This window comes from Carcharodon carcharias, chromosome 7 (assembly GCF_017639515.1).
Source record: "Carcharodon carcharias isolate sCarCar2 chromosome 7, sCarCar2.pri, whole genome shotgun sequence".
NCBI classification, from domain to species: Eukaryota; Metazoa; Chordata; class Chondrichthyes; order Lamniformes; family Lamnidae; genus Carcharodon; species Carcharodon carcharias.
In genome coordinates this window covers 181,170,650-181,195,805 of record NC_054473.1, presented here as the reverse complement: position 1 = coordinate 181,195,805, position 25,156 = coordinate 181,170,650, and positions in this window count along the sequence as shown.

Sequence of the window (25,156 nt, the reverse complement as noted above, 5' to 3'; positions counted from 1 at the left end):
GAAATTTATACAAATTGCAAAAAAAGTTGTGTCAGTTGTTTCAAGTTTCCCTCTGGGATTTGAACTACTCAACATTTACCATCAGCTATGCCATAACATGGTTGGGGGATCTTTGCGGGATATATTTGAGATTCATTGATTGGGTTGGAGTTGGTGTATTTTGAGGTTATGAGTACAAGAAGCACTTTGAATTCATGAGTTGGTGTGAGGTCTTTTTGAAGTGTTGAGACTGCAATATGGCTTTGGCAGTTGCTCAGACTTGTCTGGGAGCTAAAGGTATAAATTTGGCTGGTTTACAAAAGATAACTGAAGTTAAGTTAATGGACTTGGCAGATTCATTACAATTATGGTTACATTCAGGGGTGAAGAAAGCAGATATAATTGAAGGTATAACACAGCATATAAAGTTGAAAGTGATACCTGACACTAGTGAGTCAGAGCTGGAGGTAGTGAGACTTCAGTTTGAAATGAAGAGACTTAAATTTGAACAAGCAAAGGAACTGAGAAAACTTGAATTGAGGCAAACGAAAAGGAAAAAGAATTGGAAATGGAACAGCTGGAATTAGAGGCAGCAGAGAAAAGGAAAAAGAAAGATTATTTCAAAAAGGAATGGAAATGTGAAAATTTGATCTCTAGAAGGAAAATATCACAATGGAAGAGAGAATTAAGGAAAGAAAAAGGGCATACCAGTTTAAAAGACTAGAATTTAAAGAAGACACATCAGACGCTGAGCAAAGTTCTGATGATGAATAAAATTTTAACCTTAAACCCAGAGGGGAAATGTTTACATTTGTAGGTAAAGATGTTAAAACTTTAAGAAACACAGGGGCTAGTCAATCCCTTACATTGTGGGATAGTGACATTTGTTGTACGGAGGGAATATTGCAGGCACAGGTGATTATAAGTGGGATTCATGGAGATGCTAAACGTATTCAATTGTGGAATGTAGTGAGTGGAAAACAGGTGAGGTGATTGTTGGAGTAGTGGAAAATTTGCCCATTGCAGGGGTTTAATTTACTCTGGTTAATGATATAGCTGGATCACAAATGTGGGTGGTGCCTATGGTGGTTTAACAGCCTGTAGAAGTGTCTTCAACAGAATGGTTGCAGAGAGAGCACCCTGGATTGTTTCCACATAACAAGGTCACAGGCTCATAGGTTGAAACAAGAAGAACAGGAAGTTCAAAGGCAGGGAGAAGGTATGGAAATCCAATTATCTGACACAGTGTTTGATAACATTGTTCAGGAAGAAAGACTAACTCAGTGAGGCTAGTAGAGTTACAGATAAGAGGATTTGCAAATAATATATTTATATCAGGCAGCTTATTCAGAAACAGAGGAAAAATGTACTCCAGAATGTTATTACTTTAAGAGTAATGTTTTAATGAGAAAATGGAGGCTTTATCATGTTTCAGCAAATGAAAGCTGGAGGGAGGTGCATCAGATTGTATTACCATTTGGATATAGAAATGAGATTCTGAGGGTAGCTCATGAAATTCCAAAGGGGGTCATTTAGAAATTAGAAAGACACAGGCGAAGATACAAAAACTTTTTTTTTGCCCTGGATTGCATAGGAATATATTCAAATTCTGTAGAAGATATCACACATGTCAGGTGATAGGGAAAACACAAGAAGTGATTAAGGCAACACCTTTAATTCCAATTCCAGCATTTGAAGAATCTTTCACTAGGGTAACGATTGATTGCGTAGGACCCCTCCCTAAGACTAAAAGTGGAAATCAGTATTTACTGACAATACTGGATATGTCAAAGCAATACATTTGAGGACCATTACAACAAAGAAAATTGTAGAAGAATTAAGTATTTTTTTTTACAAGATATGGTTTACCTAAAGAAATACAATCAGATCAATGTTCAACTTTCATGTCACAGCTGTTTAAGGACGTAATGAACAGTTTGGGAATAAACAGTTGAAGTCAACAGCTTATCATCCTGAATCACAAGGGGCTTTGGATAGATAGCATCAAACTCTAAAACCTTTGATGATGGTGTATAATCAGGATTATCCACAGAGTTGGGATGGAGAATTCCATTCTTGTTATTTGCTATTAGGGATATTTTTAATGCATCAACTGGTTTTACCCCTTTTGAACTAGTTTATGATCATGAGGTAAGGGGAACACTGAAATTGATTCATAATAAATTGGTGGGTCAAACTTCAGAAACTACTCTCCTGGATTATGTATCAAACTTCAGAGAGAGATTGGGCAGAGCATGTGAGTTGGCTAAGGAATATTTAAAGACATCACAGCAAGTGATGAAAGTGAAAGCAGACAGGAGAACTACAGTTCATAGTTTTGTTGCTGTGGAGAAAGTGTTAGTTCTGTTACCAGTACTGGGTGACTCATTAAAGGCAAGGTTTAGCAGACCTTAACAAGACTGAAAAGAAGCTGAGTGAAGTGAATTGTTTAATAAATGCTCCAGATAGAAGAAAGAAGCAGAGGGTGTGTTATGTAAACATGCTTAAAAAGTACTTTGACAAGGAAGAGGGCCAAAAGGAGGTGTTAGTAGTGGTAGATAAAGAGAAAGAACTAGAAATTCAGGATTCTGAAATTTATTTTCTTCTAACCAAATTGGATAATGACGGGGTACTTGAAAATTTAAATGTGCTATTGAGTTACCTTCCAGACAAGTGTCAAAGTGATTTGGAAAAGCTACTGTGGTCACACAAAGATATTTGTAGAGGCAAGCTGGGGAGGATGAATTTGGCTATATGTGATGTATCTGTAGAAGTTTCATCTCCGCCAAGGCAACATCCTTATATATTAAATCCAGCAAAATCATCACAAGTACAGAAAGAAATCAAATTCATGCTTCAAAATGATATCACTGAGTCTAGTTGCAGTAACTGGTGTTCGCTTATTGCACTGGTACCGAAACGAGATGGAACACAAGGACTATGTGTGGACTATTGAAAGGTGAATGTGGTAACAAAAGTGGAATTATATCCTATACTATAGGTGGAAGATTGTACTAAGAAAGTGGGACAATCAAAATTTAATACAAAGATTGAATTGCTAAAATGATATTGGCAAGAGCCGTTATCGGAGACAGCAAAGGAGATAACGGCTTTTGTGATGTCAGATGGACTGTATCAGTTTAAAGTCGTGTCTTTTGGTTTGAAAAATGCACTTGCAACATTTCAAAAACTGACAAGCAAAGTAATTGTAATTGTGTTATTTATATTTATGGCTTGATAGTTTTCAGTCAAACGTGGATGGAGCATTTAGTACAGCTGCAAGAATTATTTACTCAACTACAAGGAGCTAATTTGGTGGTGAACTTGGCTAAAAGTGAATTTGCCAAAGCGCAAGTTATGTATTTAGGTTATACCATTGGACATAGTAAGGTGGCTCCAAGAGATGTGAAAGTCAAGGCTCTCATGTATTTCCCAGTGCCTACATCAAAATGAGAAGTTCTGAGATTTATGGGCATGAGTGGGTTTTGTCGGAAATTTGTGCCAAATTTTAGCCAAGTGGTTGCTCAATTGACTGAACTATTAAAAAAGAACAAGAAGCTTCAATGGACACAAACGTGTCAGAAGGCATTTGACAGTTTGAAAACTATATTAACTATGGCACCAGTTTTGGCAGTACCCAATTACACCAAGCAATTTAAGTTGGCAGCTGATGCAAGCGATATAGGCATTTGAGCTGTACTGTTACAAGTTGATGACAATGGAATTGAAAAACCGATCGGGTATTTTTCACTGAATTTGAATGTACAACAGGGAAGGTATTCAATGATCGAAAAGGACACTTTGTTATCATTGCAGCATTTTGAGATTTATATTGCAAACAATTTGTCCAAAACAATTGTTTATACAGGTCGCAATCCTTCAAAGTTCCTGGGCAAATTTCGAGACAGAAGTACAAGGCTACTCAGATGGAGTTTATTACTGCAACCATTGAATCTACAGATTATACATGTAGCAGGGCGTGAAATTCAGATTGTAGATTACGAGTTTGAAACTTAAAGGGAAAATTGGACATTTAAAAACCTGGACCCTGAACTTCTGTTGATATGAAGGATTTGTATATGTATTGTTATGTTACTGTACACATCTGGTAATATAATAGGGTAAGTATATAGATAATCATAGGAGATAGTTTAAAATGGGGTAATAAAAATTAAACCATCTTTTTAAATTACGACGGTTCATTTTTTAATAAGGAGGGGGATGTCAGGAAGATATAATAATTTTCATAATATGATTGGAATTTATTATAAAATAGTGGTATCTATGTCTAAACATGTCTGTATGTGCTTGAGAGACTTAATTGGATTAAAGGCAGCTGGTCTAATGGCTTTGATGTAAACATGGTATCCATAGGGGAAGTTTATAATGAAAGGTCTAAAAGGACATTTGCATTTTTAAATAAACCAGGCTAGATTGTTTTCAAAGGAGAAGTAAAATGTGTGACCTAGCCAGGTGAAGTTTAGAAACAGTGTGTTTATTTTTCCCAAAGATTACTGGTAAAACTTAGTGTTATGAGAGATTTTTATTATCAGAAAGATAAAGTCCAAAGACATAGGACAGAATTTGTTGGCTGTTGGGTGGGTGGGCCTGCCCCAATCTCCAGCGGGCAGGGAGCTGGTCCCCGCAGGAGAAGCGGGCCCTGCTGCCATTTTAAGTGGGTGGGCCAATTAAGACCCGCCCAGCATGATGTCCACCAGGGAGCGCTATGCACTCCCTGTGCAGGTGGGGGGTGGGGGGGGGGGGGTGCAAGTTCCCCAAATATGTGAGAGTACACTTTTGTGCATGCACATGGAAGAGCGTACATCTCCCTGAGGCTAAGTGCTGCCTCAGGGAGATCGCTGACAGCTTTATAAACTTTAAAAATAGAAAAATAATAAAATCCTTAACATGTCCCTCTCATGTGACAATGTTACATGAGATGGAACATGTTAATAAATTTCACTGAAACTTTAATAAACATTTTGAAACCCTACATGAAACCTCATACTGCCAGTGGATGAGGTTTCATGTTTTTTCAGAAGCCCACCGGGGCTCCTGGCCTGCCTGTCAACCTTAAGGTTGGATGGGCAGGTCCTTTAATGGTTTTATTTATCCTGTCAATGGCCTCAATTGGCCATTGACAGGTCGGCGGGCGGACAGCTGATCTCGCTGTGCCCCCACCTTCCTGAAGATTTAAATGGGACGGGATGACGTTGGGGGTTCCACCTCCACATCATCCATGTAATTTTGTCGTTGGCAAGTGGACCCCGCCCCCTGCTCGCCAACGGCAAAATCTAGCCCATAGTAAAACAAAGGGCACTTGCATTCAAAAGGGAATATGTGTATAAATATGTGAAGGCTGTCTGTAAGAGTAGGCATTTTTAAGACCTAAGAAGTGTGAAAAGCCTTCAGCATCTATGCTTCAAGCTGCTGTTTTCAAAGAACTGAAGTTAAGAAAACTAATTTTCAATTCAACTAGTTCAGGGTATTGTGTGTCACTTCATCTGTTGTGACAAATCTATGTAACTTACTGTTGCCTAAACAAAAGTGTAGCTGGGAGTTAGATTGTTTAGGGGGTTTAGAAGTTATGGTAGTAATCTGTAGATCTATGTATGTGCTTAAAAATAATTTTTCTTATTAATAAACGCTTAATCTAGTTTTGTAAAAAACCTATAAGACTTGGTGGTCTTATTACTATTGAAATCAATACACGCATCTTGAAATTATGCAAATTTCAAAACAAGTTGTGGCAGCTATTTCAAGTTTTCCTTTGGGATTTGAGCAGCTCAACATTTACCATCGGTTATGCCATAACAAGAGGGGTAATCAGTAACGTGCAGCATTGTTTATGTCTCTTCACAAGTGCATAAAAGGTTTGTACAGAGGCCCCATTGGTGGAGGTTGGCCCTGGCCTATCCTGAACTTATTTAGCAAAGGCCCACTATCACCATGGTAGTTCAAACCTGCCATTCGACAGATGGGGCTTGTCAGTTGGAAATTGTTAGTGACTTCCATGTTTCCCATTCCTTGATTCAAAGGATATCTGCTGCTAAACCTTTCTCAGGAAGGTTGTTCCATATGGGTTGCTGAGATGGAAGACAGGTGGTTGAACCAGTCATCATGAAGTGGTAAGTGAGGTGCAGCATGGATGGTTTTAACCAGCTTGTGGGTTTTCATCAGTTGGGGGGTGTAGACTGATATTTGCAAGGATAGTAAGCCAGGGGAGGACACATGTTGAGTGGAGAGTTCCAGATATGATGTGCATCATTGCATTCAATTGAGTCTCAACAAGATGCATGTGTGATGACCTTTGCCAAACAGGTGCACAGTACTCTGCTGCAGAGTATGATAGGGCAAGTGTTGAGGTATGGAATGTTGTGGCAGCAGCGCCCACATAGATTCAACAAGTTTGGTTAGTGAGTTGCTTCTGGTTTTGGCCTTTGTTGCTGTTTTCTTCAAATATTCCTGGAAGGACATAATCCTATCTAGAGTTACTCCCAAGTATGTTGGGTTGGGGTCATGCCTTAGTCTCTAGCCATCCTTATCGATACATAATTCATTTTTGGCACTGGCATTTTGAAGCGGAATACACTGGATGCGGTTTTAGAGGTATTCATCATGAGAAGCCACGTGCTGCAGTGGTCTGTCAACTTTGTAATGTCTTTGTTGAGGATCTGGTCCAGGGTGTAGAAGGATGGAGCTGGACATCTGACAACAGATGCCAGCAGCGTAGATGAACTCGGGATACGGTTGTTGGCAGGTCTGTGTATTGAACAGGATTAGGGCCAGCACTGGGCCCTGTGGTATTCCATTGGCTTGTCTTCTCCATGCACTTCTCCCTTGCCAAAGGCACACTGAATTGTTTGTTGCGAAGCAGTGTTTCGACAACTGTCTAAATTGGAAGCACTCTGGACCATTCTAGGAGCAGGCTGGTGTGCCACACGATATTGAGGAAGCTGTGAGGTCCACTATGCCATTCTTCAGGTGTTGAATAGCGGGTGTCTCTAACAGGGTGTCCTGATTTCCACATGTGACCATTGAAGTGCATATGTCAGAGGTTGGATGCCTATCACCTCACTATTATCATTGCAGCAAAACACAGCTTAATTTAAATGGTTCTTATATCAGTCCCATTTGTTGTCAATTCACTGCAAAAAAAAAAGTGAAGTGCCTCAGGAATATGGTGAATGACAGTCTTTGCCTTGGGGAATTATTTTAACCTGAGAAACCAACCTTTAGCTGCACAAAAAGCTTTCACACCAGTAGTGGCAGGCATGTGGAGATGCCATTATCCTCCTTTACAAATTGAAGCCATCAGAGGATTGGCACTGCATGTGAACAAGCCAAGAGGAGGACAAATAGGGGCAATAAGGCTCTGGATGAGGAACTGCCAATCACAGGTTAGGGAACTGAAATGCACCCACTGCAAATTGCAACTGAAACTGATCTTCGTAACTGACTGGCCTTACGCCCTGCATCTATACTGAAACAGATACATGACAAGCTTCAATCAACTGCTTCAATGCTGAAAAACAGGAAGAAAAACAAATAATAAGCGTGTGTGGAACATAGGTATTTGAATGTGCAGCAGCTGTGGTTGCAGAAAGGTATATGGAACACAAAACTGCATGTCAATTTTACTTTCCAGGAACAAGGCTATCAACAACAATGACAAGAATGAAAAGAATAACATCAACTTGTACTTATGGAGCACCTTTAACATAAAAAAAAGCATATCAAGGTGCTTCACAGTAGCATTGCAGAACGAGTCACATAAGGAGATATGAAGTGAGGTCATCATAACCTTGGTCAAAGGTTAGTTTTCAGGAATGTCTTAAAGGGGGAAAGCAAGTTCGAGAGGCAGAGTTTTGGAGAGAGAATTTTCTTCGGGCCTAGGCAGCTAAAAGCACAGCCACCAAAGGTAGCGTGATTAAAATTGGAGATGCTCAAGAGGTCAGAATTTAGAGGAGTGCAGATATCTCAGCGGGTTGTGGTCTGGAGGAGATTACAGAGGTAGGGAGAGATGAGGCCATGGAAGGATTTAGAAACGAGGATGAGAATTTTCAGACATTGCTTTACCAGGAGCCAATGTAGGTCAATGAGCACAGGGACGATAGGGGAGCAGATTTTGGTGAGAGTTAAGGCAGGTTTGAGTGATCTCAAGTTTATGGCCAGGTAGGATGTGGGAAACCAGCCAGGAGCGCATTGGTATCAATAAGAAAGGTCCATAGATCACTCGTTCATATGGCCATGATGCCATTCCAGATTTGTAACATGGAATATTTGCGACAAGATTAGTAGCATCATTGAAATCTCAATATTACTGGTTCAGGAAGTGGGGAGGGGTCGGAAAGGATAAAAAAAACACACAACAGATCAGATGACATGCATATAAAGCTTACTTTATTGTCCACCCCTCAGCAGAATTGAAACAGAAGTGACTGTTGGAGTGTTTACAGTGTTGTCCACGATTGGGATGCTGATATGGCCGGTGAATCGAAAATGGATCCCAGCTAAAAATTCTGGACACCACTTTTTTGTTTTTCCCCCTGTGCTGCACTGTTTCAAATTAGCGTGCTTACATTCTGATAGGATTGCATTGCGAACACTCTGGTACATTAAATTGGACCAGTGCCAATCTCTTCTACAAGGGAAAGTGTAAGACCAGGAATGAGGGAATACAAATGATGTTCAACCTGCTGAGGGTGATAAAGACATTATGAAGTTTTTTTTTAAATGTACAGGGCTATGGGAAAAGAGCAGGGAACTTGGATGAATTGGATAACTCAACCAAAGGGGCTTCCTTCAGTGCCGTAACAATCTATGGTTTTATGAATTATATTATGAATCACATGATGAAATTGAGAAACTATGCAATTCCATTCCTCGCTGCCTTGAGGTTAAAGTGGAAGAATCTATGTGCAAAGGAATATATTCCAAATTTCGATTGGCCTCTATTGTACAGAAAATGCAAAGTACAGACAGTGGCCCACGCTGTACAGACGTCACTCAGGCATTACTCTCAGTCCTAGGTTTGACTGGAAAAGAGCCTTACAATACAGTGTTAGCGGCACAAATGTAAGCCATTCAGCCCATCTGGTCAACGTCTGTGTCAATGCTCCACATGAGCCCCCTTCCACCACTATTTAATCTAGTCCTTTATAAGGGTGACATTTTTCAGTCCCGCCAGCTGTGAGAATCCTGGCGGGTGGGGGCACTTAATTTGGCAGGAGGCTAAAATCCTGTTTCCCGACGGCAGGATAAACTGTTGGAATTTTGTTCTCCCGACTCTCAGGGCGGGTTAAAGGTGGATCAAGCTTCCCGACGAACAATGTTGGGAGCCCCATTTGCATGCATTAGCATCTTAGCCACGTTCATTAAAAGGCCACCTCGTGGAAATTACGTTTGCCCTCCAAATTAATTTCACTGCCAGTGAGGTGGGGGCGGGGTGGGGGGGTGGTGGGGAAGGAGTGCCTGGGGAAAGGGGAGGTGGGAGTGTCTTACAGGGTGGTGTCAGTGGTGGGGTCCTGGGGGAGAACTCGGACTGGTGATAGGACAGTCACAGTCGGAGGTTTGGGGGGATGATTAGTGGGATGCAGTAGGGTGGCAGGTCTTGGGTAAGAGTCAGATAGGTGAAGGTCTTGAGGGGGTTGGGGGTGTGTGGAGGGGTCATGGAGGGGGACAAGGCAGGGATAAGGGGAGAAAGCAGCATCAGGGTGGGCTTGGGATGGTAGTGGATGTTGGCTCTGAGGGGAGGAAAGGCATGTGGAGGTGGATTGTTATAGGGTCCAAGGTAACATGGGGAGGCTCAAGGGTGACAGAGTGTAGAGGAATGGTGATATTGGGTGGGTCAATGGTGACGGGGGAAGTTGGCAGTTGACTGGGCGAGGGTAGAAGGTGGTGCAGTGAGTTAGAAAGGTGAGGTGCACCATTTTTCCAAACTGACCTTGACCACACAGTTAGTCAGTCAGTGAGATCCCTCGAGGTGGGAGGAGGGTTTTTTTGGTTGGGTGGAGTTCAAGGTCAGCACAAGTGGCCCAATTAAAGGGACACCCTAAAACAACAAGGTGACTGGATGTCAAAGTTGCTCATTTGTTCTCTGCTCTCTATGGTGAAGCTGCATCGCAGCAGGTTTGCTCCCAACTCATGGGTCTTATAACATTGAGATCCGAGCGAGGTGTGGAACTGCCATTCATTCTGTGCCATTTGCCATCAGCTGCACTCAGAGGTGGGGATAAACAAAGGGAGGGAGGTGGATGCCTCCAAAGGGCACGGCTGGTGGAGGGCAGCCAACTCACAACCCCAATCCTCCATCCACCCAGGTAAATGGTCATGGCTGATAAGGAATCATGTGGTTAGTCCTTCTATGCTGCCAAGGCATGGGTCTCTCCACAGAGTCTCGAGGGCAGTGGAGACGAGCGGAAAAGTGTCTGTGTGAGACTTCTTGCACGTGGCTCTCATCACCCTGGTCAAAAACGAATGACTCTGTTAGGGGGAAATAAAGGGATACAGTAATGGTCAAGGGACTTGACTTATAATATCCCAGCATGCAAAACCACAATTGCTAAGTGGTTAATGTTTAATGTTCAGGCTGGGACAGAGAGAATGCTGAACCTTGCACATTCTCAGGGCTTGTGAGCATCAGCAAGGCCATATTGGACGAAGAAGAATATAAATATGAAAGAGGAGCTAGACTGGAGTCAGAGAATGGCAATAACATAGATTAAGAGTGCTCTTCAACAGATAGGGGAAGAACAAATAGTCCCAGCTTAGATAGGAAGGCAGGTCTCTGCCTGGGTGTAGGTGGGGCAAAAATGATGCACGTACCTTTGTACCAGAGACTTTTCTGTTTAATGTAAACCTATATGTTGACAAGATCGAAATCTGGGAACTGTTCTTGTACGTGACCAATAATGTATAAATATGATGGACACTTGTAGTTTAGCAGAGCACTGTCTCAAGCTGCATTGAGATGGTGCCCTCAGCACAATTGCTTGAATAAACAATCATAACCTGTACCTGAGTCTCCTGTGGTCCATTCTTCAAAGACACCACAACAGAGTCCATATGCATTCATTGTTATGAACAACAGGAACATCCATCTCTGGACTTCCAGAATGTCCTTTACATAGAAGGGGTGGGGTGGGGTTGCCATGTCTAGATGGAGGCCAGGTGAAGGGCCAAGCATTTGTCTGCTGGCTTTGAAATGGAGGGAAACATATAAAGGATATGCCCACTAAATGGGTGGAATTTTCCCAGATTTGTTCTAAGTGCGGCAGCAGGCGGATAAAATGGAGTCCTGTCTACCGATGAAATTGGCGGGTTTTCACGCTGTATCATCCCAAGCCCACCTCATCATTTATTCACTCCCGTGAAACACGCTGTTTAGATGGTGGGTGGGCTCTCATTCACCCACCCACCATCACCCCGCTGTTGCATCGCGTGGGCCGCCATCTTTAAAAGGCAGCCACCAGCAAAGTGCTCATCGCCACCAGCTCACCACTGCTGCCTGGGAGACATGGCCTGCAAAGGGATAAAGACTGCAACCCCCCCCCCCCCACACCCACACACACTTCAACGACAGGTCCCTGGGGCGAATGCCGGATGCTGTGGGGGCCCGCTGGGATGTGCTCTACCCCTGCTCTAGCCACAGGATGGGCAGCAAAATCACCAATCTGGCTTGAGAGGTGGTGGCAGCAGTGGTCAGTGCCAATGCACTGCAGAGGACAGCCACCCAGTGCCACAAAAGGATGAATGATTCCCTCGGTTCCACCAGAGTAAGACACTCTTTTCATCACTCCCAACTCACACACTCACAAACCCATCACATACCCACAGGGCCCTCACTCACTGCCAGTCCAAGGGACATCACCATTCATTCTCTCACACTCACCGTCATTGTCCTCATCCCGTCCAGGGGACCACTCACCACCCACACAGACCAGGCATACCTACCATCTGGGCAAGCAGGCTTCCTGATACACTCTCCCTATCTCTATCCATGTAGGACAAGCTGACACACAACAGGAGGGAAAGATTGCAGACAGGTGGAAGGATGCAAGATTTCAAAGTTCTGACAGGAAACAGCCACGCAGCTGGCCAGCAATGACCGAGACCGGTCCTGTGCTGACGGTGAGATCGGTGCTGCTCTACCAAGTGAGGGTCCGGCTGTGCAACATCCATCAGACAACCATACTGTCAGTGATGTGTCCTGTTTCACAGGCCACTGCCATTATCTAATTATCTCCCCTCGCTTTCGCCAAACTCTGCCAAACAGCCGAGTCCATGACTCAGGGCCTCCAATCGAGCTCCTAAGAACCCTCTGAAAGAGGAATAAGATGGCACCCTCCCTGAAATCCCATTACAGCACCCACCCACACCTTCCATAAGTGCAGAGACACACAGCTGGGTGGGACCTAGCTTTAAAGTAGCTTCGGGATCACAATCGGGTGAGCAAATCGCACTGTCTGATCCACAGCAGGCGGAGGCAGGGACTTCCCAGGTCCCCGGCCCTCAGAGGACTGCTGGAGGCCAGAATGTTGCTGAGTTTGAGTCAGGTGATGAGCCCCTGGACTCGGTCATGTCACAGTTGCTGGAGCTGCAAAGGCAAGCTCGGGAACATCAGGGATCGATGGCTGCTGCACTCCTCAGATTGCAAGGCAAGATGGACCAGGCTGAGGTGATAGCGCCAGCATTGTAACGCACTGAGGTCAACACTGGCACGATGGCATGGAGACCTGGGTCCAGGACATCACTCCTGCGCTGCTGCACAGGCTCAACTCCATCACTGATGCCATAGTTGGCCTCCAGCAGTGTGTACGTGAGAGGGGTGCTAGGTAGCTCGATCTCACTCCAGCTACCCCTTCCGTTCACGGAGTCAGCCGGGGGACCTCGGGCACCCTTCGGGGGGGAGGATTAGCAGGTGCAACTCTGGGGCCATCCACCTAGTTGACTCTGGGAATGACCAGCCCATGTGACTCCTCTCTTCCTGTGACCTCCGCAGCTCCAGCTTCATAGGCCGAGGAGGGTGTCACTGCCACCCAGTAGGACCCCGAAAGCAGGCGGGGCCCACCAAGTCTCAGCCCTCCTAGGACGCCTACCAAAGCCATCACGGACAGGGTGTCACAGTCAGCAGGCTGCTTTCACCTCCGCTGTGGATGTCCAGGGAGCACCAAGAGGTAGTGGCAGGGTTAGGAAAGTTAGGTAAAAGTAGTTGCACAGCCTGGGCATGGGTGTTGATCACTTGTACATACTGTTTACTGTACACAGCATCAGGTGGATCTAAAGTTTCATGGCTGCATCTCTGAGATGGCCCTGATCATGGAGCGCAAGTGAACTGCCCTCAGCCAGACTGGAGTCAAACATTCTCAGAGGCTGTGTGAAGATCTATGGAGTGTCCTCACTGCATGTTGTCATCATCCTCCTGTGATTGAGTGACTATTAGGGCCACCTATGCATCTTGATGACAGGGACCTTCTCACAGAAGGTATTGACGCTGCGATAAGGCAGACTGGAGTCAAAAGTTCACAACTGCCACATGAGGATCTATGGGGTCACCTCACTACATGTTTCTATCATTTTCCACAAATCTGGCAGCTATGAGGGCCTCCTGAGTGTGTCTGCCTCGTCTAGCCAGTGCAAGAGCCTCATCCCTGTCATCGTCACCACCAAGGACATAGAAACATAGAAACTAGGAGCAGGAGTAGGCCATTCAGCCCTTCGAGCCTGTTCTGCCATTCATTATGATCATGGCTGATCATCCAATAGCCTGCTCTCACTTTCTCCCCATACCCTTTGTCCCCTTTTGCCCCAAGAGCTATATCTAACTCCTTCTTGAAAACATACAAAGTTTTGGCCTCAACCAGTTTCTTTGCAGCGAATTCCACAGGCTCACCACTCTCTGGGTGAAGAAATTTCTCCTCACCTCAGTCCTAAATGGGCGGGAACATCCTTCCTGCATCCACCCTGTCTAGTCCTGTTAGCATTTTATAGGTTTCTATGAGATCCCCCCTCATTCTTCTGAACCCCAGCGAATATAATCCTAACCGACTCAATCTCTCCTCATATGTCAGTCCCGCCATCCCAGGAATCAGTCGGGTAAACCTTCGCTGCAATCCCTCTATAGCAAGAACATCCTTCCTCAGATAAGGGGACCAAAACTGCACACAAAATTCCAGATGTGGTCTCACCAAGGCCCTGTATAATTGCAACAAGACATCCCTGTTCCGTACTCGAATCCTCTGGCTATGAAGACCAACGTACAATTTGCCTTCTTTACCGTCTGCTGCATCTGCACGTTTACCTTCAGTGACTGGTGTACGAGGACACCCAGGTCTTGTTGCACGTTCCCGTCTCTCAATTTATAGCCATTCAGATAATAATCTGCCTTCCTGTTTTTGCTACATTATACTGCATCTGCCATGCATTTGCCCTCTCACTCAGCTAGTCCAAATCACACTGGAGCATCTCTGCATCCTCCTCACAGCTCACCCTCCCACCCAGCTTTGTGTCATCTGCAAATTTGGAGAAATTACATTTAGTTTCCTCATCTAAATCATTAATATATATTGTGAAAAACTGGGGTTCCAGCACCGATCCCCGCGGTAACCCACTAGTCACTGCCTGCCATTCGGAAAAAGACCTGTTTATTCCTACTCTTTGTTTCCTGTCTGCCAACCAGTTTTTTATCCATCTCAATATACTACCCCCAATCCCATGCGCTTTAATTTTACATATGGGACTTATGTGGGACTTTGTCGAAAGCCTTCTGGAAGTCCAAACAAACCACATTCACTGGGTCCCCCTCATCAACTCTACTAGTTACATCCTCGAAAAATTCCAATGGATTTGTCAAGCATGATATCCCTTTCATAAATCCATGCTGACTCTGTCTGATTCTGCCACTGTTTTCCAAGTGCTCAGCTATTAAATCTGTGGACCTCCTCACCCTCATCCCCATCAGCGTCCTCCTCATCGGAGGAGACGTTCAGCTCCTCCATCTCCTCCTCGGCCAGCTCCTCTCCCTGTTGCAGCGCCAGTCTGTAAAGGGAACAGCAGACGACGACGATGTGTGACACCTTCTGTGAACTGTATTGCAGGGCTCCACCAGACTGGTCCAGGCACCGGAACCTCATCTTCAGCATCCAGATGGTCTGCGCCACCAAGCTGCGAGAGCGTGAGCCTCGTTGTACCATCGCTCAGCTGCAGTGTGAGGCCGCCACATGGGTGTCACCAGCCACAGCTTCTGTGGGTAGCCCTTGCCCCAAGGAGCCTTCCCTGCAGCTTATGTGGACCCTGGAAGACTGCAGGGATCTACGAGTGACTCAGAATGTAGGCATCGTGCACACTCCCTGGAAACAGTGCGCACACCTACAGGGTGCGTTTCTGGTTATCACACACCAGCTGCCCGTTCAGTGAGTGACAGAGACCTGAGCGCCACATGAGGGCAGTCAATCGCACCCTGTACCTGTGGGAATCCCGAGATCAGGGTGAATCCAATGGCCCTTGCATCCTGGCTGTCTTGGGCGGACAGGCTAGGAGCCCGACCCCCAATCACATCACTGTGGCTGTGCCTGATCTATCTCAGTTACAGAGACATGGTCTCTGGTGTCCCTAATGTGTGGCCACTTCCCTCGCTTACCCTGCCTCCCACCTTGATTGCCTGTGCATGGAATGCAGCTCCAGGGCACCACTTGGCCCTGTCCCCCCCACCTCCCTCGCCCCCCCCACACCTCCCTCCACCCCCCCCAACCCTGAGCGCCACCGACAAATGGTTGCCTCCGAGGCAGGCCAGCACTTGCTCCCGGACACCACCAACCCCTCAGCAGTTGCCTCTGAGGTTGACCAGCACTTGCCCCTGGACATGAACCCCACTGGCCCCACCAACCCCACCCCCCCCCACCACCCCCCCCCACCCCCCAACCACCCCACCCCCCCCCAACCCCACCCCCACCCCACCATCAGCAGTTGCTTGCATGGCTGGCCAGCACTTTCTCCCGGACACCACCCCCACCTCCCCCACAACCCCCCCACCCTTCCCGAGCAGTCGCCTCCTCGGCCAGGAAGCAGTTGCCCCTGATCAGTTGTCCCTGAGGACTGTAAACAAAACAGGCGAGCTGTGGAGAACGCTGCTGCTCACTCACCTCGGTTCCCCCAAAATGAAGGCCCCCCAAGTACACATCGCCTGCGTGCTGTTGTGTACCGCATTGACATGCTTTCCCGCCAACATGGACGTACAACACGGCAGTGTTCCAAGAGCCTGGCGGGCTGCCCTTTTGATTATATGCTAATGTATTACAATGAGCTCCCCACCGAGTGATGGTGGGAAACGCAGCCCGACATCGGCAGGCTGAGCGGACGATCACGACCTGTCACCTTCCAATGTGTCACTTCAGTTAGTTCACACGTCCACCGAGGGGGGGGGTCAATCATTCAGGCTGCAGGCAGCCCTGCCTTGCTAAAGGATCTCATCCAGAAGAAGAGGAGGGCCCATCGCTGGTTGGCACAGGGCCAGGAGGAACAAGGGCCTGTGCAGCAAGAGGCTGCGGAGCCTCTATAAGGTCAAGAGGCTGGTGATCTCAGAACACTGCAAGGGCGAGAACTGGCCCGGCCATGGGGGTATTGCCGGCAGTGATCTTATCGAGAGGTGAGTGAAACGCAAGGCCGGAGGTGCCCTCTTATGTCCCTGGGTGTAGTTGCTCATGTACGCAAACATCTTCGGTGCGAGCTGCGGTCTCAAGGACTCGGGAGTAATGCGGACCCCCCCAGCCTGCAATGAGGGAATGTCCGTCCGGGTGCCCTTTAAAAATGGCGCCAGGACCTTCAGCCCCAGGAGGCAAGTGCGGGGCAGGTGACTTCCTGCCTAGGCTGCCATGAATTTGGCCGAGCTCCTCGCCAATGCATAATTAATGACCTTACGGGCGGAAGATCGTCCGTGTTCACCCACCGAGCGCGAAACACGCTTACCTTCCTGCCGGACTCCAGAATGGAAAATTCCGCCCTTTTTTTTCCTTTATGTACTTATCTAGCTTCCTCTTAAACACACCTGTGCTGTTTGTCTCAACTATTCCATGTGGTAACATGTTCCACTTTCCAACCACTCTCTTCTTCTCTGGTTCATAGCAAACGAGCTTCCTCAGCACTGGGAGTTTTTTTTTTACAAAACTAGCTAAATGAAGTTCAGGGTCATGCCCCCCTTATTCTGTGGCTATGCAGGTTATTAACTTGTGGGTCAATCTTACCTGGCCTCATTGTGTTGCTGTAGGAGGTAGGGGCACTGACCTGTTCACCACAATACAGGAATACACTAGCTGCAGGATGAAGCAGGTATTTTTCAGCCTGACAAGCCAGCTAGTTATTCAATAACACTGGGATATTTTCCACTGAAAAACAAAACTGCTGGCAGAAAATCCAAGAAAAGGAAGAAATATTTGCACATTTAGGAGTGGGGGAGAATTTTTAAAAATCAAATTAGTGATTCCAATTTTAAAATGTATTTTTTGAATTCCCCGAGTTGTCAGTATTTTCTGCTCACTTCTGAAACAGTTGGTTGTGTTTGAGAGCAGCCCATATTCCCTCCATATTGTGGGGACTGTTTAGCTCAGATGACGAGAGAATGATGTTAATGGCACAGGTTCAATCCCTGTACCGACTGTGGTAATTCATGGGATCCTGTCTCCTTGCTTTTCCCCATGCTTGTGGAGTGGTTCCCCTCAAGGTACATATATAAAACCAATTGTCCCTCTCTAATGGAGAAAGATTCCTATGTGGGCTATTGCTAGTTACTGACTTATATCCAGAGCAAATTTCTACTTAGCCTATTTGCGTCATAAACACAGATCAAAACCATGGCAAGTGAGCTGCATTCAGCAGCAAATTGGCTGAGTGGTGGCACATTTGCCTGAGTCTAAGGGTTGTAAGTTCACAGGAGGCCCGAGCAGTATGAAGGGAGGTTGGAGATGCCATCTTTTGGATGGGATATTAAATTGCGGCTTCATCTGCCCTCTTGGGGGTTATGAAAGGTCCCATCACACTTTTTAGATAAAAGAACATTACTAAAACAGATTATCTGGTCATAACTACATTGTTAGACAGCACCTTATCTTCCGACTAGGCACTCTACAGCCTTACGGACTGAATATTGAGTTCAACAACTTTAGATCTTGAACTCTCTCCTCCATCCCCACCCCCTTTCCGATCCCCCTTTTTCCAATAATTTATATAGATTTTTCTTTTCCCACCTATTTCCATTATTTTTAAATGTATTTCCATCCATTGTTTTATCTCTACCTTCTAGCCTATTTCGATACCTTCCCTTCCCCCCATCCCAACCCACCCCCACTAGGGCTATCTGTACCTTGCTTATCCTGCTTTCTACCCTTAATTAGCACATTTCTTTAGATAATATCACCACCTTCAACACCTCTTTGTCCTTTTTTCTATGACATCTTTTGGCAATCTCCACCTATCACTGGCCCTCTATCTGGCTCTACCTGTCCCACCACCACCACCCCCCCCACCTTAATACCAGCTTATATTTCACCTTTTTTCTATTTTTTCCTTATTTCTGTTGAAGAGTCATACAGATTCGAAACGTTAACTGTGTTCCTCTCCACAGATGCTGTCAAACCTGCTGAGCTTTGCCAGGTATTTTTGTTTTTGTTTTTGTTTTGGAACCTTACTGTATGCAAATTAGCTGACACATTTCCCACATTACACCAATGATTACACTTTAAAAGTGTTTCGCTGGCTGTAAAATGTTTAGGAATGTCCTGAGGTTGCGTTTGATGCTATATAACTATAACTCTTTATTTCAAGGCATGCTTCACTTTCTTATCTCCTCATATTCACTCACACATTTGGTTCACCTTTTTACCACATGGAATTGTTATGTTTGTGCCAGGTTGTTATATATCTTAGATGACTGAATTATAGAACAATGCAGTGATGACTCTAGTTCTAAATTTTTATTTACTTTACTTTAAAACACCCCAGAACTTATAGGAATTCCAATACAAAGCTAGATTTCAGATTGTTTCCAGAAGATTCTCTTGCTCCACCTATAGGTTTAAGCATTCATGCAAGTCTACAAGGATCAGTGAACAAAGCTAACCCAATCAAACAGAGATCAACTAAACAACTGATCACAACAAAGAGCATTGCAGCTTCTTCATTGGCTCTAAGTTAAACATATGTTATCTTATATGCTCTTCATCCTCACTATATCTCCACATTGTTACAGCCAAGACTCAGCGGACTCCCGTATTCTTTTTATTTCCACAAATGTAGTTTCTCACCTATCCGTCAGCTATGGCGCAGTGAGTAGCACTCTCACCCTCAGAATGTGTGGGTTTAAATCCACTCCAGAAGTTTGAGAATGTAACTTAGGCTGACAGTCCAGTGCAGTACTGAGGGAATGCTGTACAGTCATCCGTATAGGCCTTTAGATGAGACTTCAAACCAAGGCCTCATCCGCTCTCTCAGGTAGTTGTAAAAGATCTTGTGGCACTAATCTGAAGAAGAGCAAAGGAGAGTTATCCCCACTGTCCTTGCTAATACTTACCCCTCCAACCAACGTCACTAAAAATAACAGATTACCTTGTTAAGAGATTATAATTTGTGTGACCTTGCAGCATGTAACTTGGCTGTTGTTTTGTTTATTTTCTGCAACCAATGGGGAGGTGATGTTGTAGTGGTATTGTCACTGGATTAGTACTCCAGAGACCCAGAGTAACTCTCTGGGGACCTGGGTTCACATCTCACCATGGCAGATGATGAAATTTGAATTCAGTAAAAAGTCTGGAAAAATCTAATGATAACCATGCAATTGATTGTTGTAAAAACACATTTGGTTCAAGAATGTCCTTTAGGGAAGGAAACCTGCTTTCCTTACCTGGTTTAGCCTACATGTGACTTCAGACGCCCAGCAATGTGGTTGACTCTGAAATAGTTTAGCAAGCCACTCAGTTCTCAAGGGCAATTAAGGTTGGGCAATACATGCTAGCCCAGCCAGTGATGCCCACATCCTGTGAATGAATTAAAAAAAAATCATTAAAGTATGTTGATGTCACAAAAGGTGCTATTTAAGTGCAAATCCTTTTTCTACCAGTCTCCCCTTCATTCTACAACCAGAGTTTTAATCCCAAATTTTGTGTCATTTAATCACAACTTCTTCATTTAATTTCTATTCTTTCCAACCATTATGTCTTGTGCTACGGGCTTTGCCTGCTCATTAAAGTTTCTGAAGACAGTATCCTGTTTGTTATTAGAACATGCATTCTGGTGTCAGTCGTCTCCCACGTGGTGCCCTTGTTTAGCTTCCAAGTTTGAAATAATTGTGACAAGTTGCTGAATGTCAGTCACACAATGAACAGGGATCAACTCAGCGGCATGCACTCACCTTCTACCCCTGTTTGGCATTGGTATGTTGAGTCTTAAAATTCTTACGAACCTGAAGTCTCCATCACCAGATATTCTTAGATTTTCTTCTCAGTAAGGAATTTGAGTGTAGTTGCGTCCAATTTAATACTGTTGACTGTCAAGCTGTGTGAACTGGTTGGGACAGTCAAACTAATTTCACATAGACTCTAAGATAAAAGCAAAAAACTGCAGACTCAGCAGGTCTGGCAGCATCTGTAGAGAGGAGCACAGTTAATGTTTCAAGTCTGCATGACTCTTCAACAGAACTAAGGAAAAATAGGAAAGGGGTGAACTATAAGCTGGTTTAAGGGGAGGCGGGGTGGGACATGAAGAGCTGGATAGAGGGCCAGTGATAGGTGGAGATAATCAAAAGATGTCACAGACAAAAGGACAAAGAAGTGTTGAAGGTGGTGATATTGCTCGTCCTGCTTTCTACCCTTAATTAGCACATTCCTTTAGATAATATCACCACCTTCAACACCTCTTTGTCCTTTTGTCTGTGACATCTTTTGGTTATTTCCACCAATCACTAGCCCTCTATCCAGCTCTTCTTGTCCCACCCCCCTTAAACCAGCTTATATTTCACCCCTTATTCTTTTTCCTTAATTCTGTTGAAGAGTCATGCGGACTCGAAACATTAACTGTGTTCCTCTCCGCAGATGCTGCCAGACCTGCTGAGTGTTTCCAGGTATTTTTGTTTTTGTTTCACATGGACTCTTACAGCCATTGTTTTCTGCCAATCTGGGCTGTATTAAGACACCCGTCCACAACAACAACAAGTTGCATTTCGTACAAACCCTTTAAAATAGGAAAATGTCCCGAGGTGTATTACTTGGAGCATTATCAAACAAGATTTGACATCAGGTCAATAAGAAGATATAAGGAACATATGGCAAAAAAAACTCAGTCAATAAGCTAAGCTTTAAGGTTTTTTAAAAGAGAGGAGAGAGGTAGAAAGGTGCAGAGAGGGAATTCCAGGGCTTAGGGCCAAAGTAACTGAAGGCACATTTGCATGTTTGGTTAAAATTGGGTATGTGCAAGATGGCAGAATTGGAGGTGCACAAAGATTTTGGAAAGGAGGATATAGAGGTCGGGAGGAGCAAGGATTTGACAAAAGGATAAGGATTTTAGCATTCAAACTTATAGCAGTTTCTAATATTGTCCGATTTTAACATCACACTGCTCTTGGGTACAGAACTGCATCTTAAGTTAATAACCTGCTATTGCAAAACAGCCTTTTTTTTTGATTGCACGAGCAAAGATCTCCTGCTGACAGCTGGCTATCTAATGTAGGAGCTGGTCCTGTTTAATTAAAGGAGAAAATTATCAGTTGTGAGAAACATTGCTCCTGACAGCTGGATGTCTAATGAAGGTGACGAGAAGAATATGTTGCACTCTGTGTAGACTGAATTCAATTACATCTCACAAACTGATGAACTTATTGCGAAAAGTTTGTCTGAGAGATGTCCCAATACGGCTTGTGTCTTACTATGTCCGTAACAGTAAAGACTAAAGGAGCCTTCACTAGTGGTTGAGTTAATTCTATGTGCGTGGGTACTGCTGGTTATGCTTACATATATAACCCAACTCTACTTGCTCTTGAGGAGGTGGTGGAGCACTTATTTTTGAATCACTGCAGCCTATGTGGTTCAGGTACCCCCCACAGTGCCGTTAGGGATAGAGTTCTGGGGTTCTTACCCAGCAGCGCTGAAGGAATGTACCTCCAAGTTAGGATGGTATGTGAGCTGGAAGTGCTAGTGTTCCCGTGCAGCTGCTGCCCTTGTCCTTCCAGTTGCTAGAGGTTATGGGCTTATGAAGTGGGGTCAAAGAACATTCCGTGACTTGCTGCTGGACATCCTGTAGACAGTACACGCTGCAGCCAAGGTGCACCCCATGATGCCAGCTAGTGAATATTTAAGCTGAATGGTATTGAGCTTCTCAAGTGTTAGACCATAAGACCATAAGACATAGGAGCAGAAATTAGGCCATTCGGCCCATCGAGTCTGCTCCGCCATTCAATCATGGCTGATAAGTTTCTCAACCACATTCTCCCACCTTCTCCCAGCTGCACACGCCTAATTGAAGAATATTCCATCACACTCTTGACTTGTGACTTGTAGATGGTAGACAGGCTTTGGGATGTCAGGAGAATATTTGTTGCAGAATTCCCAGCCTCCGACCTACTCTTGTACCAACAGCTTTGTTGCGATTTGTCCAGTTCAGTTTGTATAGTTTGGTAGGAAGCCAGGCAAATCAAGAGAGTTAATTGTCCGTGTTGATTTCCAGGTTATTGTGTGCTTGCCTGACACAGCCAAGGTGGCAGTGAGGATGCAATACTTGGATTCAGTGCCATTTACTTGGGGGTAGGGAACTCAGCTAGGCTTCCCAAGCTTAATACACAGTGCAGGAGAAGGAGGCTCCACAAATATCTCTATCCTCAATGTTGGGGGAGCCCAGCACATCAATGCAAAAGATAAGGGTGAAGCAATTACAACAATCTTCAGCCTGAAATGCCAAGCGGATGACCCATCTCTGCCTTCTCTGAAGGTCCTCATCATCACTGATGCCAGTCTTCAGCCAACTGGATTCACTCCACGTGATATTAAGAAACGGCTGAAGGCACTGGATAATGCAAAGGCTATGGGTCCTGACAAGCAATGCAGCAATAGTACTGAAGGCTTTTGCCCCAGAACTTGCTGTACCACTAGCCAAGCTGTTCCAGTACAGCTACAACACTGGCATCTACCCGGCAATGTAGAAATTTACCCCAGGGTAGGTTTGTCAGGTCAGCGAGCGGGGGGCGGGGCCTGCTCGCTGACGGCGTCAAATGACACGGATATACGTCGGGCGTGTGCCGCAACATCACCCGGTGTCATATTGATTTTCAGTTCGACAGGTGTGCAGCCGAATCAGCTGCGCAACCACCGAACTGTCAACGGCCTATTAAGGCCATTAAAAAACTAATTACCCTCATTGATGGACATGCCCGTCCAACCTTAAGGTGGGCATCGTAAAAAGCATAAAACCTCATCCACGGGCGCGATGAGCTTTCATGAGGGTCTTTAAATTTTAACGAAAGGTTTGAATAAAAGTTATGGACATGTCCCAACTCATGTGACACGAGGAGATATGGCAGGGAAATTTTCAAACCTCTTTATTTAAAGTTTTAAATCGGAGACAATCTCCCTGAGGCAGCACTTTCCCCAGGGAGATCTGTGCGCTTTTTCGCGCGCATCCGCAAAAGAGGGCACTCCAGACTGTTGGAATCCAGCCCCCCCACGCGCCCGCACCGGGGGCACATAACTCTTTCTGGCGGAGGTTACGCAGGGCGGGCCTTAATTGGCCTGCCCACGTAAAATGGCGGCGTGCCCCCAACTGGGGGCACCAATCGGAGGCCCGCCCGTGTCCACTCCTGCTGTCCCCACCCCCCCTCCCCCCAATGGGGGGAAATGTTGGCCCAGGTACCCTGTACACAAAACGCAGGACAAATCCAACCAGGGCAATTACCACCTCATTGGTTTACTCTCGATCATCAGTAAAGCGATGGAAGGGGTCATCAACAGTGTTGTCGAACAGTATTTGCTTAACAATCATCTCCTCACTGACACACAGTTCGGGTTCTGCCAGAGCCACTCATCTCTCGACCTCCCTATAGCCTTGGTTCAAACATGGACAAAAGACCTGAACTCCCGAGATGTGTTGAGGATGTCTTCCCTTGACAACAAGGCTGTATTTGTCTGAGTGTGTCATCAATGAGCCCTAGTAAAACTGGAGTCAATGAGAATCAGGGGGAACTCTCTCTGCTAGTTGGAGTCATAGCTAGCACAAAGGAAGATGGTTGTGGTTGTTGGGGGTCATCATCTCATTTCCAGGACTTCACTGCAGGAGTTCCTCAGGGTAGTGTCCTAGGCCAAACCACCTTCAGCTGCTCCATCAATGATCTTTCTTCCAACATAAGGTCAGAAGTGGGGATGTTCACTGATGATTGCACAATGTTCAGCACCATTCTCAATTCCTCAGATACTGAAGCAGTCAATGTTCAAATGCATCCAGGCTTGGACTGACAAGTGGCATGTAAATTTGCACCACACATTGCCAGGCAATGGCTGTCTCCAACAAAAGAGAGTCTAACCATCACTCTTCGACATTAAATGCCATTAGCATCACTGAATCTATCACTATCAATATCCTGGAGGTTACCATTGACCGTAAACTGAACTGGACTAGCCATATAAATGCTATGGCTACAAAAGCAGGTCAGAAACTAAGAATATTGGGGTCAGTAACTCACCTCCTGACTCCCCAAAGCCTGTCCACCATCTACCAGGCACAAGTCAGGAGTGTGACGGAATACCCTCCACTTGCCTGGATGAGTGCAGCTCCAACACCAATCAAGGTGCTCGACACCTTCCAGGACAAAGCAGCCTGCTTGATTGTCACCCCATCCACAAACATTCACTCCCTCCACCACCGACGCACAATGGCAGCCGCGTGTTCCAGGTTCAAGATGCACTGCAGGAACTCACTAAGGCTCTTTAGACAGCACCTTCCAAACACATGACCACTACCATCTGGAAGGACAAAGGCAGTACCTGCTGACATTTCCCCTCCAAGCCACCCACCATCCTTACTTGCAAATATATGACTGTTCCTTCACTGTCACTGGGTCCAAATCCTGGAGCTCCAGCCCTAACAACACTGTGGGTGTACCTGCACCACATGGACTGCGGCGGTTCAAGAAGGCAGCTCACCACCACCT